Genomic DNA, 17,755 nt, shown 5'->3' on the forward strand with positions numbered 1-17,755 from the left:
ACAATCTCCTGTTGCTTCTATGAAGGCCATAATAGACGACATCACCAAACAGCTCCATAGTCACATACACAGCAAAGGAGAGATGTTGTTTACACCTAGTGATGTCAGTGGTATTGAGTGACATCACAGCACAGTGCTAAGGCTCCTGGGCCTGGACACAGCAGCGGCTGCAATATCTCAACGGAGAATACGTTTATATATATGTGTGTGTGTGCGCGTATATATATATATATATATATATATATATATATATATATATATATATATATATTTCTCCGCCGAAATCACTTTTAAACCCATTTCCACCTTTTTTTCCCTTCTCTTCCTCTTACTTTTTTTTCACGTTTTTTTACGTTTTTCTCCTTTTCGCCTCTTTTCTGGGCGTATTATTCTTCTTTTTCTTCTTTTTTTTCGTCTAATGCATACCCCATCAGTGCAGCAATGCTTATTCAATACCGCCAGCAGATGGAGACACTGGGGGATAATTTTCTAAGGATTTATACTGATTTTTCCTGTCTGAATTTGTCGCACAGAAAGTTGCAGGCCAAATATGTGTGACATTTCTGCGACTTTAGCTTCTAGAGCATTTTTACAACATTATACATAGGTGCTGAATACATAAAAAGCGACTGTTCAGCGACAGACAAGTCGCATCGGCTGAAAGTAGGCCAGAATGTCAGTCCATGTTGGAGCAGGTTTAGATACAGTCTAAAGTATAGATCTCAAAGTCTGTGCACAGAATTTAGCAAGGGCCTCGCACCTTCTGATGCATCAGGTAGGTGCACAATAGCATAGCCTAACCCTCTGTACTTTGGTCTATATTGATGCGGGACATAGACAGCCAGCTGATGACCAATCCATTAGTGCAATGGATGGCTGGAAGCATTTGTCTTTGCCTTTGCAATACCACAGAAGCAATGCATGGTCAATGTACAGCAATGACACACCTGTGTGAACAGCCAGGAGACCCCCCCCCCCCCCATGTTATGTTACATAGTTACATAGTTAGTACGGTCGAAAAAAGACATATGTCCATCAAGTTCAACCAGGGAATTAAGGGGTAGGGGTGTGGCGCGATATTGGGGAAGGGATGAGATTTTATATTTCTTCATAAGCATTAATCTTATTTTGTCAATTAGGAACATTCAGCACCCACCCGCTATCAAGGCAGCTGCCTATCATGTCATGCCCTACCTGCACAGGTGTGCTGGCTACTCAAATGATCCAATTAAGGAGGCCATTTAGTCAGCAGCAGCAGAAGTCCTGTGCCTGGACGCTCCAACAGCGGCCAGACACAAGCAGAAGCAGAAGCAGCAGAAGCAGCAGCAGCACCACCTTTTGTTTTTTGGCTGCAGCAGCAGCAAGGCCCACAGGGCTGGCTAGCTGGCTAGCCAGCAAGCAGGTAGCAATGAAAGTAGGAATCTTTCTTTTTAACCCTGTAAGGGGGTGGTGCACTGTACCCGAAGATACTGCCATATCGGGTCAATGCATAGGGTGACGGAAGCAAGCTTCGAAATCGGCCCCCGTTCTCAAAAATCCATTTAATATATGGTCCCCAGATAGGGGACGTATCAGATATTAAACTGATAAGAACAGATACTACACTTGATCTTAGCCAAAAGGCCGAGAAGCGATAACCGTGAAAGGGGCGGGCCCAACAAGGTGCCCTTCATGGGCACTATCACTGCTTGCTGTCAGGGAGGCTGCCAGACAATTTTCCATGCACACTCTGGGCTGGGGGGCAGTCAACCACCAGTACACACAGCAGAACCTAAACCCATACCATTATTGCTAAGCAGCAAGACAGGGGCCCATTGCACTCCCACGGGGCCTTTTTAAATGCAATCCATAACCCGGATTTGCCAGGAACCCTTCTTACTCCTCCTACTTGCATGTGACACTGGGCTTAGGATCTGCATAGGAAACACACACACAAGCACACACCTACCTTTGTTGCCTGCAGATGCCTCCTTGGCTGTCCCCAAACGGTATCAAACCAACACCCACGGGAAGCTGTAAGCATAGAGGACATGCCTGCACCCCATTGGACTTACCTGTGTGGGTTAAACCCGGGTTATTTGACAACCTATGGCGGTGATGGTTCTGCTCAGGCAGAGCAGTGCTGATGCTCCTCATAAAGCTGTCGCTGCTGTGAAGGTTCTAGGTGACATCACAAATCCCTATGGTTACATACACAACAAAGCTGGGTTGTTGTTGTTTACACTCTGCAAGGCCTGTGGAAGTGAGTGACATCATAGCACTGTAGTTCTGAGGGTTCTAGATGGATGCAACAATCTCCTGTTGCTTCTATGAAGGCCATAATAGACGACATCACCAAACAGCTCCATAGTCACATACACAGCAAAGGAGAGATGTTGTTTACACCTAGTGATGTCAGTGGTATTGAGTGACATCACAGCACAGTGCTAAGGCTCCTGGGCCTGGACACAGCAGCGGCTGCAATATCTCAACGGAGAATACGTTTATATATATGTGTGTGTGTGCGCGTATATATATATATATATATATATATATATATATATATATATATATTTCTCCGCCGAAATCACTTTTAAACCCATTTCCACCTTTTTTTCCCTTCTCTTCCTCTTACTTTTTTTTCACGTTTTTTTACGTTTTTCTCCTTTTCGCCTCTTTTCTGGGCGTATTATTCTTCTTTTTCTTCTTTTTTTTCGTCTAATGCATACCCCATCAGTGCAGCAATGCTTATTCAATACCGCCAGCAGATGGAGACACTGGGGGATAATTTTCTAAGGATTTATACTGATTTTTCCTGTCTGAATTTGTCGCACAGAAAGTTGCAGGCCAAATATGTGTGACATTTCTGCGACTTTAGCTTCTAGAGCATTTTTACAACATTATACATAGGTGCTGAATACATAAAAAGCGACTGTTCAGCGACAGACAAGTCGCATCGGCTGAAAGTAGGCCAGAATGTCAGTCCATGTTGGAGCAGGTTTAGATACAGTCTAAAGTATAGATCTCAAAGTCTGTGCACAGAATTTAGCAAGGGCCTCGCACCTTCTGATGCATCAGGTAGGTGCACAATAGCATAGCCTAACCCTCTGTACTTTGGTCTATATTGATGCGGGACATAGACAGCCAGCTGATGACCAATCCATTAGTGCAATGGATGGCTGGAAGCATTTGTCTTTGCCTTTGCAATACCACAGAAGCAATGCATGGTCAATGTACAGCAATGACACACCTGTGTGAACAGCCAGGAGACCCCCCCCCCCCCCCCATGTTATGTTACATAGTTACATAGTTAGTACGGTCGAAAAAAGACATATGTCCATCAAGTTCAACCAGGGAATTAAGGGGTAGGGGTGTGGCGCGATATTGGGGAAGGGATGAGATTTTATATTTCTTCATAAGCATTAATCTTATTTTGTCAATTAGGAACATTCAGCACCCACCCGCTATCAAGGCAGCTGCCTATCATGTCATGCCCTACCTGCACAGGTGTGCTGGCTACTCAAATGATCCAATTAAGGAGGCCATTTAGTCAGCAGCAGAAGTCCTGTGCCTGGACGCTCCAACAGCGGCCAGACACAAGCAGAAGCAGAAGCAGCAGAAGCAGCAGCAGCACCACCTTTTGTTTTTTGGCTGCAGCAGCAGCAAGGCCCACAGGGCTGGCTAGCTGGCTAGCCAGCAAGCAGGTAGCAATGAAAGTAGGAATCTTTCTTTTTAACCCTGTAAGGGGGTGGTGCACTGTACCCGAAGATACTGCCATATCGGGTCAATGCATAGGGCGACGGAAGCAAGCTTCGAAATCGGCCCCCGTTCTCAAAAATCCATTTAATATATGGTCCCCAGATAGGGGACGTATCAGATATTAAACTGATAAGAACAGATTTTTTTTTTAAGTTAGCCCTCAGAACTCACTCAGAGTTCCAAGATCTTATTTGGAACTCAATTTTGTGTTCATCATCAGGTAACATGTTTTTATTTCTTTTCTTAAACACTAATGAAACAAAATAGAACATTTAAAAACAAAATAAGAAATAACATAAAATAGCAAAACCAAACATTACTTTCTAATTAAACAAAACCAAATTAGAAGGTCATCCCCTTCCTCCATGCAAACACCATTAGAAAGTCTATCAGTCCTCGACTGATATTGCCATTTGCTATATCTTTCTTAACTTGAGACGCCAACCAGCCTGGAATTTTATACGTTTCAACAAAACGGTTCATGTCTGCCTTGAAAGAAAAATAGACTTTATCCCGAGCTTCTTCCTCCCGGTTCTTCAAGCCTATCTTTAGATCCATCATATCTTTGTCAAACGTTTTTCTTTCTGCTTCCGACAAATTTTCCAACAAACCACCAAGCACACCAAAATACTGCACTGGCACATACCCTTCCTCCTCTCTCTTCTTCCTCTGCTCTGTAGGTCTTCTAGTTGGAACCTGCTCCACTTCTGGTTCTTTCACTTCAGCTGGTTCCTCTCTGCTTCTTTTTACAGCTTCCTTTTTCTCTGAATTTTTCTCAGACTTTTTCTTAGGACACGAGCCAAGCAAATGGCCCTCCTCACCACACAGATGGCATTTCCTTTTCTTTTGACAATTTTCCACCTCGTGACCCTCCTCTTGACACTTGAAACACCACAAAAACGTGCAATCCTCCTTTCTGTGACCGTACTGTTTACATTTGCGGCAAAAATCTTGCATACCAGAAAAATACAGATCCCCGTTCACAGAACCAATTTTAAACCGTCCTGGGGGGATCACTAACTTGCCATCTGCCATTTTAAATTTCACATGGAACCTCCACTTGGTGGTCCATAGTCCATATTGATTAAATACCTTGCCTTTAGGCAGAACACTGTCACAGAATCGAGACAAAAAGGTAACGATATCCTCCTCCGAAGTATATGGGCTATACATCCTTATAGTCACCAATCGTTCTCTACGTGGGAAATGTGGAACTATCTCCACCCCTTCCAAAACCGGACATACCTTCTTTTGCTGCAATATGTTCCAAAATGACTCATAGTCCTCTTCAGAAGCCAGCACCACGTCGTAGTATCCACTTCTGGGAAACTCAAGCATGGATAGGATTTGCTCCCTCTTGACTTCCAGCAACTTAAACAGCACTTCTTCCACGACAAAGACAAGGCCTCTTTCCTTCTTCCGGACATCGAGCAGGGAAATACGCACTCCATTCCGAAGTCTCGCAAAAGGCGGCACGCCTTCCGAAGAAAAACCGCAATCTTCCTCCATGTCCATGATGTCCAGACACCTCCCCCACCGAAGTAGGTAGGTGGGGATCGCCTCCCGTTGTCTGGGGACTAAGCCGGCTCCCTGATAGCAGCAGGGGGGTGAAGTCCCTCCGTTAAGAAGGACGATCCCCCCAGGCAAAGGAGCCGGGTACCCCAGACACCCTCTGGCCAGACCAAGTGAGCAGAACTACACTTGATCTTAGCCAAAAGGCCGAGAAGCGATAACCGTGAAAGGGGCGGGCCCAACAAGGTGCCCTTCATGGGCACTATCACTGCTTGCTGTCAGGGAGGCTGCCAGACAATTTTCCATGCACACTCTGGGCTGGGGGGCAGTCAACCACCAGTACACACAGCAGAACCTAAACCCATACCATTATTGCTAAGCAGCAAGACAGGGGCCCATTGCACTCCCACGGGGCCTTTTTAAATGCAATCCATAACCCGGATTTGCCAGGAACCCTTCTTACTCCTCCTACTTGCATGTGACACTGGGCTTAGGATCTGCATAGGAAACACACACACAAGCACACACCTACCTTTGTTGCCTGCAGATGCCTCCTTGGCTGTCCCCAAACGGTATCAAACCAACACCCACGGGAAGCTGTAAGCATAGAGGACATGCCTGCACCCCATTGGACTTACCTGTGTGGGTTAAACCCGGGTTATTTGACAACCTATGGCGGTGATGGTTCTGCTCAGGCAGAGCAGTGCTGATGCTCCTCATAAAGCTGTCGCTGCTGTGAAGGTTCTAGGTGACATCACAAATCCCTATGGTTACATACACAACAAAGCTGGGTTGTTGTTGTTTACACTCTGCAAGGCCTGTGGAAGTGAGTGACATCATAGCACTGTAGTTCTGAGGGTTCTAGATGGATGCAACAATCTCCTGTTGCTTCTATGAAGGCCATAATAGACGACATCACCAAACAGCTCCATAGTCACATACACAGCAAAGGAGAGATGTTGTTTACACCTAGTGATGTCAGTGGTATTGAGTGACATCACAGCACAGTGCTAAGGCTCCTGGGCCTGGACACAGCAGCGGCTGCAATATCTCAACGGAGAATACGTTTATATATATGTGTGTGTGTGCGCGTATATATATATATATATATATATATATATATATATATATATATTTCTCCGCCGAAATCACTTTTAAACCCATTTCCACCTTTTTTTCCCTTCTCTTCCTCTTACTTTTTTTTCACGTTTTTTTACGTCTTTCTCCTTTTCGCCTCTTTTCTGGGCGTATTATTCTTCTTTTTCTTCTTTTTTTTCGTCTAATGCATACCCCATCAGTGCAGCAATGCTTATTCAATACCGCCAGCAGATGGAGACACTGGGGGATAATTTTCTAAGGATTTATACTGATTTTTCCTGTCTGAATTTGTCGCACAGAAAGTTGCAGGCCAAATATGTGTGACATTTCTGCGACTTTAGCTTCTAGAGCATTTTTACAACATTATACATAGGTGCTGAATACATAAAAAGCGACTGTTCAGCGACAGACAAGTCGCATCGGCTGAAAGTAGGCCAGAATGTCAGTCCATGTTGGAGCAGGTTTAGATACAGTCTAAAGTATAGATCTCAAAGTCTGTGCACAGAATTTAGCAAGGGCCTCGCACCTTCTGATGCATCAGGTAGGTGCACAATAGCATAGCCTAACCCTCTGTACTTTGGTCTATATTGATGCGGGACATAGACAGCCAGCTGATGACCAATCCATTAGTGCAATGGATGGCTGGAAGCATTTGTCTTTGCCTTTGCAATACCACAGAAGCAATGCATGGTCAATGTACAGCAATGACACACCTGTGTGAACAGCCAGGAGACCCCCCCCCCCCCCCCCATGTTATGTTACATAGTTACATAGTTAGTACGGTCGAAAAAAGACATATGTCCATCAAGTTCAACCAGGGAATTAAGGGGTAGGGGTGTGGCGCGATATTGGGGAAGGGATGAGATTTTATATTTCTTCATAAGCATTAATCTTATTTTGTCAATTAGGAACATTCAGCACCCACCCGCTATCAAGGCAGCTGCCTATCATGTCATGCCCTACCTGCACAGGTGTGCTGGCTACTCAAATGATCCAATTAAGGAGGCCATTTAGTCAGCAGCAGCAGAAGTCCTGTGCCTGGACGCTCCAACAGCGGCCAGACACAAGCAGAAGCAGAAGCAGCAGAAGCAGCAGCAGCACCACCTTTTGTTTTTTGGCTGCAGCAGCAGCAAGGCCCACAGGGCTGGCTAGCTGGCTAGCCAGCAAGCAGGTAGCAATGAAAGTAGGAATCTTTCTTTTTAACCCTGTAAGGGGGTGGTGCACTGTACCCGAAGATACTGCCATATCGGGTCAATGCATAGGGCGACGGAAGCAAGCTTCGAAATCGGCCCCCGTTCTCAAAAATCCATTTAATATATGGTCCCCAGATAGGGGACGTATCAGATATTAAACTGATAAGAACAGATACTACACTTGATCTTAGCCAAAAGGCCGAGAAGCGATAACCGTGAAAGGGGCGGGCCCAACAAGGTGCCCTTCATGGGCACTATCACTGCTTGCTGTCAGGGAGGCTGCCAGACAATTTTCCATGCACACTCTGGGCTGGGGGGCAGTCAACCACCAGTACACACAGCAGAACCTAAACCCATACCATTATTGCTAAGCAGCAAGACAGGGGCCCATTGCACTCCCACGGGGCCTTTTTAAATGCAATCCATAACCCGGATTTGCCAGGAACCCTTCTTACTCCTCCTACTTGCATGTGACACTGGGCTTAGGATCTGCATAGGAAACACACACACAAGCACACACCTACCTTTGTTGCCTGCAGATGCCTCCTTGGCTGTCCCCAAACGGTATCAAACCAACACCCACGGGAAGCTGTAAGCATAGAGGACATGCCTGCACCCCATTGGACTTACCTGTGTGGGTTAAACCCGGGTTATTTGACAACCTATGGCGGTGATGGTTCTGCTCAGGCAGAGCAGTGCTGATGCTCCTCATAAAGCTGTCGCTGCTGTGAAGGTTCTAGGTGACATCACAAATCCCTATGGTTACATACACAACAAAGCTGGGTTGTTGTTGTTTACACTCTGCAAGGCCTGTGGAAGTGAGTGACATCATAGCACTGTAGTTCTGAGGGTTCTAGATGGATGCAACAATCTCCTGTTGCTTCTATGAAGGCCATAATAGACGACATCACCAAACAGCTCCATAGTCACATACACAGCAAAGGAGAGATGTTGTTTACACCTAGTGATGTCAGTGGTATTGAGTGACATCACAGCACAGTGCTAAGGCTCCTGGGCCTGGACACAGCAGCGGCTGCAATATCTCAACGGAGAATATGTTTATATATATGTGTGTGTGTGCGCGTATATATATATATATATATATATATATATATATATATATATATATATTTCTCCGCCGAAATCACTTTTAAACCCATTTCCACCTTTTTTTCCCTTCTCTTCCTCTTACTTTTTTTTCACGTTTTTTTACGTCTTTCTCCTTTTCGCCTCTTTTCTGGGCGTATTATTCTTCTTTTTCTTCTTTTTTTTCGTCTAATGCATACCCCATCAGTGCAGCAATGCTTATTCAATACCGCCAGCAGATGGAGACACTGGGGGATAATTTTCTAAGGATTTATACTGATTTTTCCTGTCTGAATTTGTCGCACAGAAAGTTGCAGGCCAAATATGTGTGACATTTCTGCGACTTTAGCTTCTAGAGCATTTTTACAACATTATACATAGGTGCTGAATACATAAAAAGCGACTGTTCAGCGACAGACAAGTCGCATCGGCTGAAAGTAGGCCAGAATGTCAGTCCATGTTGGAGCAGGTTTAGATACAGTCTAAAGTATAGATCTCAAAGTCTGTGCACAGAATTTAGCAAGGGCCTCGCACCTTCTGATGCATCAGGTAGGTGCACAATAGCATAGCCTAACCCTCTGTACTTTGGTCTATATTGATGCGGGACATAGACAGCCAGCTGATGACCAATCCATTAGTGCAATGGATGGCTGGAAGCATTTGTCTTTGCCTTTGCAATACCACAGAAGCAATGCATGGTCAATGTACAGCAATGACACACCTGTGTGAACAGCCAGGAGACCCCCCCCCCCCCATGTTATGTTACATAGTTACATAGTTAGTACGGTCGAAAAAAGACATATGTCCATCAAGTTCAACCAGGGAATTAAGGGGTAGGGGTGTGGCGCGATATTGGGGAAGGGATGAGATTTTATATTTCTTCATAAGCATTAATCTTATTTTGTCAATTAGGAACATTCAGCACCCACCCGCTATCAAGGCAGCTGCCTATCATGTCATGCCCTACCTGCACAGGTGTGCTGGCTACTCAAATGATCCAATTAAGGAGGCCATTTAGTCAGCAGCAGCAGAAGTCCTGTGCCTGGACGCTCCAACAGCGGCCAGACACAAGCAGAAGCAGAAGCAGCAGAAGCAGCAGCAGCACCACCTTTTGTTTTTTGGCTGCAGCAGCAGCAAGGCCCACAGGGCTGGCTAGCTGGCTAGCCAGCAAGCAGGTAGCAATGAAAGTAGGAATCTTTCTTTTTAACCCTGTAAGGGGGTGGTGCACTGTACCCGAAGATACTGCCATATCGGGTCAATGCATAGGGCGACGGAAGCAAGCTTCGAAATCGGCCCCCGTTCTCAAAAATCCATTTAATATATGGTCCCCAGATAGGGGACGTATCAGATATTAAACTGATAAGAACAGATACTACACTTGATCTTAGCCAAAAGGCCGAGAAGCGATAACCGTGAAAGGGGCGGGCCCAACAAGGTGCCCTTCATGGGCACTATCACTGCTTGCTGTCAGGGAGGCTGCCAGACAATTTTCCATGCACACTCTGGGCTGGGGGGCAGTCAACCACCAGTACACACAGCAGAACCTAAACCCATACCATTATTGCTAAGCAGCAAGACAGGGGCCCATTGCACTCCCACGGGGCCTTTTTAAATGCAATCCATAACCCGGATTTGCCAGGAACCCTTCTTACTCCTCCTACTTGCATGTGACACTGGGCTTAGGATCTGCATAGGAAACACACACACAAGCACACACCTACCTTTGTTGCCTGCAGATGCCTCCTTGGCTGTCCCCAAACGGTATCAAACCAACACCCACGGGAAGCTGTAAGCATAGAGGACATGCCTGCACCCCATTGGACTTACCTGTGTGGGTTAAACCCGGGTTATTTGACAACCTATGGCGGTGATGGTTCTGCTCAGGCAGAGCAGTGCTGATGCTCCTCATAAAGCTGTCGCTGCTGTGAAGGTTCTAGGTGACATCACAAATCCCTATGGTTACATACACAACAAAGCTGGGTTGTTGTTGTTTACACTCTGCAAGGCCTGTGGAAGTGAGTGACATCATAGCACTGTAGTTCTGAGGGTTCTAGATGGATGCAACAATCTCCTGTTGCTTCTATGAAGGCCATAATAGACGACATCACCAAACAGCTCCATAGTCACATACACAGCAAAGGAGAGATGTTGTTTACACCTAGTGATGTCAGTGGTATTGAGTGACATCACAGCACAGTGCTAAGGCTCCTGGGCCTGGACACAGCAGCGGCTGCAATATCTCAACGGAGAATACGTTTATATATATGTGTGTGTGTGCGCGTATATATATATATATATATATATATATATATATATATATATATTTCTCCGCCGAAATCACTTTTAAACCCATTTCCACCTTTTTTTCCCTTCTCTTCCTCTTACTTTTTTTTCACGTTTTTTTACGTTTTTCTCCTTTTCGCCTCTTTTCTGGGCGTATTATTCTTCTTTTTCTTCTTTTTTTTCGTCTAATGCATACCCCATCAGTGCAGCAATGCTTATTCAATACCGCCAGCAGATGGAGACACTGGGGGATAATTTTCTAAGGATTTATACTGATTTTTCCTGTCTGAATTTGTCGCACAGAAAGTTGCAGGCCAAATATGTGTGACATTTCTGCGACTTTAGCTTCTAGAGCATTTTTACAACATTATACATAGGTGCTGAATACATAAAAAGCGACTGTTCAGCGACAGACAAGTCGCATCGGCTGAAAGTAGGCCAGAATGTCAGTCCATGTTGGAGCAGGTTTAGATACAGTCTAAAGTATAGATCTCAAAGTCTGTGCACAGAATTTAGCAAGGGCCTCGCACCTTCTGATGCATCAGGTAGGTGCACAATAGCATAGCCTAACCCTCTGTACTTTGGTCTATATTGATGCGGGACATAGACAGCCAGCTGATGACCAATCCATTAGTGCAATGGATGGCTGGAAGCATTTGTCTTTGCCTTTGCAATACCACAGAAGCAATGCATGGTCAATGTACAGCAATGACACACCTGTGTGAACAGCCAGGAGACCCCCCCCCCCCCCATGTTATGTTACATAGTTACATAGTTAGTACGGTCGAAAAAAGACATATGTCCATCAAGTTCAACCAGGGAATTAAGGGGTAGGGGTGTGGCGCGATATTGGGGAAGGGATGAGATTTTATATTTCTTCATAAGCATTAATCTTATTTTGTCAATTAGGAACATTCAGCACCCACCCGCTATCAAGGCAGCTGCCTATCATGTCATGCCCTACCTGCACAGGTGTGCTGGCTACTCAAATGATCCAATTAAGGAGGCCATTTAGTCAGCAGCAGCAGAAGTCCTGTGCCTGGACGCTCCAACAGCGGCCAGACACAAGCAGCAGCAGAAGCAGCAGCAGCACCACCTTTTGTTTTTTGGCTGCAGCAGCAGCAAGGCCCACAGGGCTGGCTAGCTGGCTAGCCAGCAAGCAGGTAGCAATGAAAGTAGGAATCTTTCTTTTTAACCCTGTAAGGGGGTGGTGCACTGTACCCGAAGATACTGCCATATCGGGTCAATGCATAGGGCGACGGAAGCAAGCTTCGAAATCGGCCCCCGTTCTCAAAAATCCATTTAATATATGGTCCCCAGATAGAGGACGTATCAGATATTAAACTGATAAGAACAGATACTACACTTGATCTTAGCCAAAAGGCCGAGAAGCGATAACCGTGAAAGGGGCGGGCCCAACAAGGTGCCCTTCATGGGCACTATCACTGCTTGCTGTCAGGGAGGCTGCCAGACAATTTTCCATGCACACTCTGGGCTGGGGGGCAGTCAACCACCAGTACACACAGCAGAACCTAAACCCATACCATTATTGCTAAGCAGCAAGACAGGGGCCCATTGCACTCCCACGGGGCCTTTTTAAATGCAATCCATAACCCGGATTTGCCAGGAACCCTTCTTACTCCTCCTACTTGCATGTGACACTGGGCTTAGGATCTGCATAGGAAACACACACACAAGCACACACCTACCTTTGTTGCCTGCAGATGCCTCCTTGGCTGTCCCCAAACGGTATCAAACCAACACCCACGGGAAGCTGTAAGCATAGAGGACATGCCTGCACCCCATTGGACTTACCTGTGTGGGTTAAACCCGGGTTATTTGACAACCTATGGCGGTGATGGTTCTGCTCAGGCAGAGCAGTGCTGATGCTCCTCATAAAGCTGTCGCTGCTGTGAAGGTTCTAGGTGACATCACAAATCCCTATGGTTACATACACAACAAAGCTGGGTTGTTGTTGTTTACACTCTGCAAGGCCTGTGGAAGTGAGTGACATCATAGCACTGTAGTTCTGAGGGTTCTAGATGGATGCAACAATCTCCTGTTGCTTCTATGAAGGCCATAATAGACGACATCACCAAACAGCTCCATAGTCACATACACAGCAAAGGAGAGATGTTGTTTACACCTAGTGATGTCAGTGGTATTGAGTGACATCACAGCACAGTGCTAAGGCTCCTGGGCCTGGACACAGCAGCGGCTGCAATATCTCAACGGAGAATACGTTTATATATATGTGTGTGTGTGCGCGTATATATATATATATATATATATATATATATATATATATATTTCTCCGCCGAAATCACTTTTAAACCCATTTCCACCTTTTTTTCCCTTCTCTTCCTCTTACTTTTTTTTCACGTTTTTTTACGTTTTTCTCCTTTTCGCCTCTTTTCTGGGCGTATTATTCTTCTTTTTCTTCTTTTTTTTCGTCTAATGCATACCCCATCAGTGCAGCAATGCTTATTCAATACCGCCAGCAGATGGAGACACTGGGGGATAATTTTCTAAGGATTTATACTGATTTTTCCTGTCTGAATTTGTCGCACAGAAAGTTGCAGGCCAAATATGTGTGACATTTCTGCGACTTTAGCTTCTAGAGCATTTTTACAACATTATACATAGGTGCTGAATACATAAAAAGCGACTGTTCAGCGACAGACAAGTCGCATCGGCTGAAAGTAGGCCAGAATGTCAGTCCATGTTGGAGCAGGTTTAGATACAGTCTAAAGTATAGATCTCAAAGTCTGTGCACAGAATTTAGCAAGGGCCTCGCACCTTCTGATGCATCAGGTAGGTGCACAATAGCATAGCCTAACCCTCTGTACTTTGGTCTATATTGATGCGGGACATAGACAGCCAGCTGATGACCAATCCATTAGTGCAATGGATGGCTGGAAGCATTTGTCTTTGCCTTTGCAATACCACAGAAGCAATGCATGGTCAATGTACAGCAATGACACACCTGTGTGAACAGCCAGGAGACCCCCCCCCATGTTATGTTACATAGTTACATAGTTAGTACGGTCGAAAAAAGACATATGTCCATCAAGTTCAACCAGGGAATTAAGGGGTAGGGGTGTGGCGCGATATTGGGGAAGGGATGAGATTTTATATTTCTTCATAAGCATTAATCTTATTTTGTCAATTAGGAACATTCAGCACCCACCCGCTATCAAGGCAGCTGCCTATCATGTCATGCCCTACCTGCACAGGTGTGCTGGCTACTCAAATGATCCAATTAAGGAGGCCATTTAGTCAGCAGCAGCAGAAGTCCTGTGCCTGGACGCTCCAACAGCGGCCAGACACAAGCAGAAGCAGAAGCAGCAGAAGCAGCAGCAGCACCACCTTTTGTTTTTTGGCTGCAGCAGCAGCAAGGCCCACAGGGCTGGCTAGCTGGCTAGCCAGCAAGCAGGTAGCAATGAAAGTAGGAATCTTTCTTTTTAACCCTGTAAGGGGGTGGTGCACTGTACCCGAAGATACTGCCATATCGGGTCAATGCATAGGGCAACGGAAGCAAGCTTCGAAATCGGCCCCCGTTCTCAAAAATCCATTTAATATATGGTCCCCAGATAGGGGACGTATCAGATATTAAACTGATAAGAACAGATACTACACTTGATCTTAGCCAAAAGGCCGAGAAGCGATAACCGTGAAAGGGGCGGGCCCAACAAGGTGCCCTTCATGGGCACTATCACTGCTTGCTGTCAGGGAGGCTGCCAGACAATTTTCCATGCACACTCTGGGCTGGGGGGCAGTCAACCACCAGTACACACAGCAGAACCTAAACCCATACCATTATTGCTAAGCAGCAAGACAGGGGCCCATTGCACTCCCACGGGGCCTTTTTAAATGCAATCCATAACCCGGATTTGCCAGGAACCCTTCTTACTCCTCCTACTTGCATGTGACACTGGGCTTAGGATCTGCATAGGAAACACACACACAAGCACACACCTACCTTTGTTGCCTGCAGATGCCTCCTTGGCTGTCCCCAAACGGTATCAAACCAACACCCACGGGAAGCTGTAAGCATAGAGGACATGCCTGCACCCCATTGGACTTACCTGTGTGGGTTAAACCCGGGTTATTTGACAACCTATGGCGGTGATGGTTCTGCTCAGGCAGAGCAGTGCTGATGCTCCTCATAAAGCTGTCGCTGCTGTGAAGGTTCTAGGTGACATCACAAATCCCTATGGTTACATACACAACAAAGCTGGGTTGTTGTTGTTTACACTCTGCAAGGCCTGTGGAAGTGAGTGACATCATAGCACTGTAGTTCTGAGGGTTCTAGATGGATGCAACAATCTCCTGTTGCTTCTATGAAGGCCATAATAGACGACATCACCAAACAGCTCCATAGTCACATACACAGCAAAGGAGAGATGTTGTTTACACCTAGTGATGTCAGTGGTATTGAGTGACATCACAGCACAGTGCTAAGGCTCCTGGGCCTGGACACAGCAGCGGCTGCAATATCTCAACGGAGAATACGTTTATATATATGTGTGTGTGTGCGCGTATATATATATATATATATATATATATATATATATATATATATATATTTCTCCGCCGAAATCACTTTTAAACCCATTTCCACCTTTTTTTCCCTTCTCTTCCTCTTACTTTTTTTTCACGTTTTTTTACGTTTTTCTCCTTTTCGCCTCTTTTCTGGGCGTATTCTTCTTCTTTTTCTTCTTTTTTTTCGTCTAATGCATACCCCATCAGTGCAGCAATGCTTATTCAATACCGCCAGCAGATGGAGACACTGGGGGATAATTTTCTAAGGATTTATACTGATTTTTCCTGTCTGAATTTGTCGCACAGAAAGTTGCAGGCCAAATATGTGTGACATTTCTGCGACTTTAGCTTCTAGAGCATTTTTACAACATTATACATAGGTGCTGAATACATAAAAAGCGACTGTTCAGCGACAGACAAGTCGCATCGGCTGAAAGTAGGCCAGAATGTCAGTCCATGTTGGAGCAGGTTTAGATACAGTCTAAAGTATAGATCTCAAAGTCTGTGCTCAGAATTTAGCAAGGGCCTCGCACCTTCTGATGCATCAGGTAGGTGCACAATAGCATAGCCTAACCCTCTGTACTTTGGTCTATATTGATGCGGGACATAGACAGCCAGCTGATGACCAATCCATTAGTGCAATGGATGGCTGGAAGCATTTGTCTTTGCCTTTGCAATACCACAGAAGCAATGCATGGTCAATGTACAGCAATGACACACCTGTGTGAACAGTCAGGAGACCCCCCCCCCCCCCCATGTTATGTTACATAGTTACATAGTTAGTACGGTCGAAAAAAGACATATGTCCATCAAGTTCAACCAGGGAATTAAGGGGTAGGGGTGTGGCGCGATATTGGGGAAGGGATGAGATTTTATATTTCTTCATAAGCATTAATCTTATTTTGTCAATTAGGAACATTCAGCACCCACCCGCTATCAAGGCAGCTGCCTATCATGTCATGCCCTACCTGCACAGGTGTGCTGGCTACTCAAATGATCCAATTAAGGAGGCCATTTAGTCAGCAGCAGCAGAAGTCCTGTGCCTGGATGCTCCAACAGCGGCCAGACACAAGCAGAAGCAGAAGCAGCAGAAGCAGCAGCAGCACCACCTTTTGTTTTTTGGCTGCAGCAGCAGCAAGGCCCACAGGGCTGGCTAGCTGGCTAGCCAGCAAGCAGGTAGCAATGAAAGTAGGAATCTTTCTTTTTAACCCTGTAAGGGGGTGGTGCACTGTACCCGAAGATACTGCCATATCGGGTCAATGCATAGGGCGACGGAAGCAAGCTTCGAAATCGGCCCCCGTTCTCAAAAATCCATTTAATATATGGTCCCCAGATAGGGGACGTATCAGATATTAAACTGATAAGAACAGATACTACACTTGATCTTAGCCAAAAGGCCGAGAAGCGATAACCGTGAAAGGGGCGGGCCCAACAAGGTGCCCTTCATGGGCACTATCACTGCTTGCTGTCAGGGAGGCTGCCAGACAATTTTCCATGCACACTCTGGGCTGGGGGGCAGTCAACCACCAGTACACACAGCAGAACCTAAACCCATACCATTATTGCTAAGCAGCAAGACAGGGGCCCATTGCACTCCCACGGGGCCTTTTTAAATGCAATCCATAACCCGGATTTGCCAGGAACCCTTCTTACTCCTCCTACTTGCATGTGACACTGGGCTTAGGATCTGCATAGGAAACACACACACAAGCACACACCTACCTTTGTTGCCTGCAGATGCCTCCTTGGCTGTCCCCAAACGGTATCAAACCAACACCCACGGGAAGCTGTAAGCATAGAGGACATGCCTGCACCCCATTGGACTTACCTGTGTGGGTTAAACCCGGGTTATTTGACAACCTATGGCGGTGATGGTTCTGCTCAGGCAGAGCAGTGCTGATGCTCCTCATAAAGCTGTCGCTGCTGTGAAGGTTCTAGGTGACATCACAAATCCCTATGGTTACATACACAACAAAGCTGGGTTGTTGTTGTTTACACTCTGCAAGGCCTGTGGAAGTGAGTGACATCATAGCACTGTAGTTCTGAGGGTTCTAGATGGATGCAACAATCTCCTGTTGCTTCTATGAAGGCCATAATAGACGACATCACCAAACAGCTCCATAGTCACATACACAGCAAAGGAGAGATGTTGTTTACACCTAGTGATGTCAGTGGTATTGAGTGACATCACAGCACAGTGCTAAGGCTCCTGGGCCTGGACACAGCAGCGGCTGCAATATCTCAACGGAGAATACGTTTATATATATGTGTGTGTGTGCGCGTATATATATATATATATA

General features: G+C 45.8%; 7 non-coding genes across 7 annotated transcripts; all 7 read right to left on the reverse strand.

Moving 5' to 3' along the window:
- Positions 1–1,444: 1,444 nt before the first annotated feature.
- LOC130314883 (U2 spliceosomal RNA) lies at positions 1,445–1,635 on the reverse strand. The gene has a single exon (XR_008862498.1). It is a non-coding gene; the product is annotated as a U2 spliceosomal RNA (small nuclear RNA).
- Positions 1,636–3,725: 2,090 nt separating this feature from the next.
- LOC130314906 (U2 spliceosomal RNA) lies at positions 3,726–3,917 on the reverse strand. The gene has a single exon (XR_008862515.1). It is a non-coding gene; the product is annotated as a U2 spliceosomal RNA (small nuclear RNA).
- Positions 3,918–7,561: 3,644 nt separating this feature from the next.
- On the reverse strand, positions 7,562–7,752 carry LOC130314793 (U2 spliceosomal RNA). The gene has a single exon (XR_008862416.1). It is a non-coding gene; the product is annotated as a U2 spliceosomal RNA (small nuclear RNA).
- Positions 7,753–9,844: 2,092 nt separating this feature from the next.
- LOC130314795 (U2 spliceosomal RNA) lies at positions 9,845–10,035 on the reverse strand. Its single transcript, XR_008862418.1, has one exon. It is a non-coding gene; the product is annotated as a U2 spliceosomal RNA (small nuclear RNA).
- A 2,080-nt stretch (positions 10,036–12,115) lies between these two features.
- LOC130314875 (U2 spliceosomal RNA) lies at positions 12,116–12,306 on the reverse strand. Its single transcript, XR_008862491.1, has one exon. It is a non-coding gene; the product is annotated as a U2 spliceosomal RNA (small nuclear RNA).
- A 2,082-nt stretch (positions 12,307–14,388) lies between these two features.
- LOC130314866 (U2 spliceosomal RNA) lies at positions 14,389–14,579 on the reverse strand. The gene has a single exon (XR_008862482.1). It is a non-coding gene; the product is annotated as a U2 spliceosomal RNA (small nuclear RNA).
- Positions 14,580–16,673: 2,094 nt separating this feature from the next.
- Positions 16,674–16,864, reverse strand: LOC130314796 (U2 spliceosomal RNA). The gene has a single exon (XR_008862419.1). It is a non-coding gene; the product is annotated as a U2 spliceosomal RNA (small nuclear RNA).
- Between the last annotated feature and the right edge of the window lie 891 nt (positions 16,865–17,755).

The sequence above is a fragment of the Hyla sarda genome, unplaced genomic scaffold (assembly GCF_029499605.1).
Source record: "Hyla sarda isolate aHylSar1 unplaced genomic scaffold, aHylSar1.hap1 scaffold_185, whole genome shotgun sequence".
NCBI lineage: Eukaryota > Metazoa > Chordata > Amphibia > Anura > Hylidae > Hyla > Hyla sarda.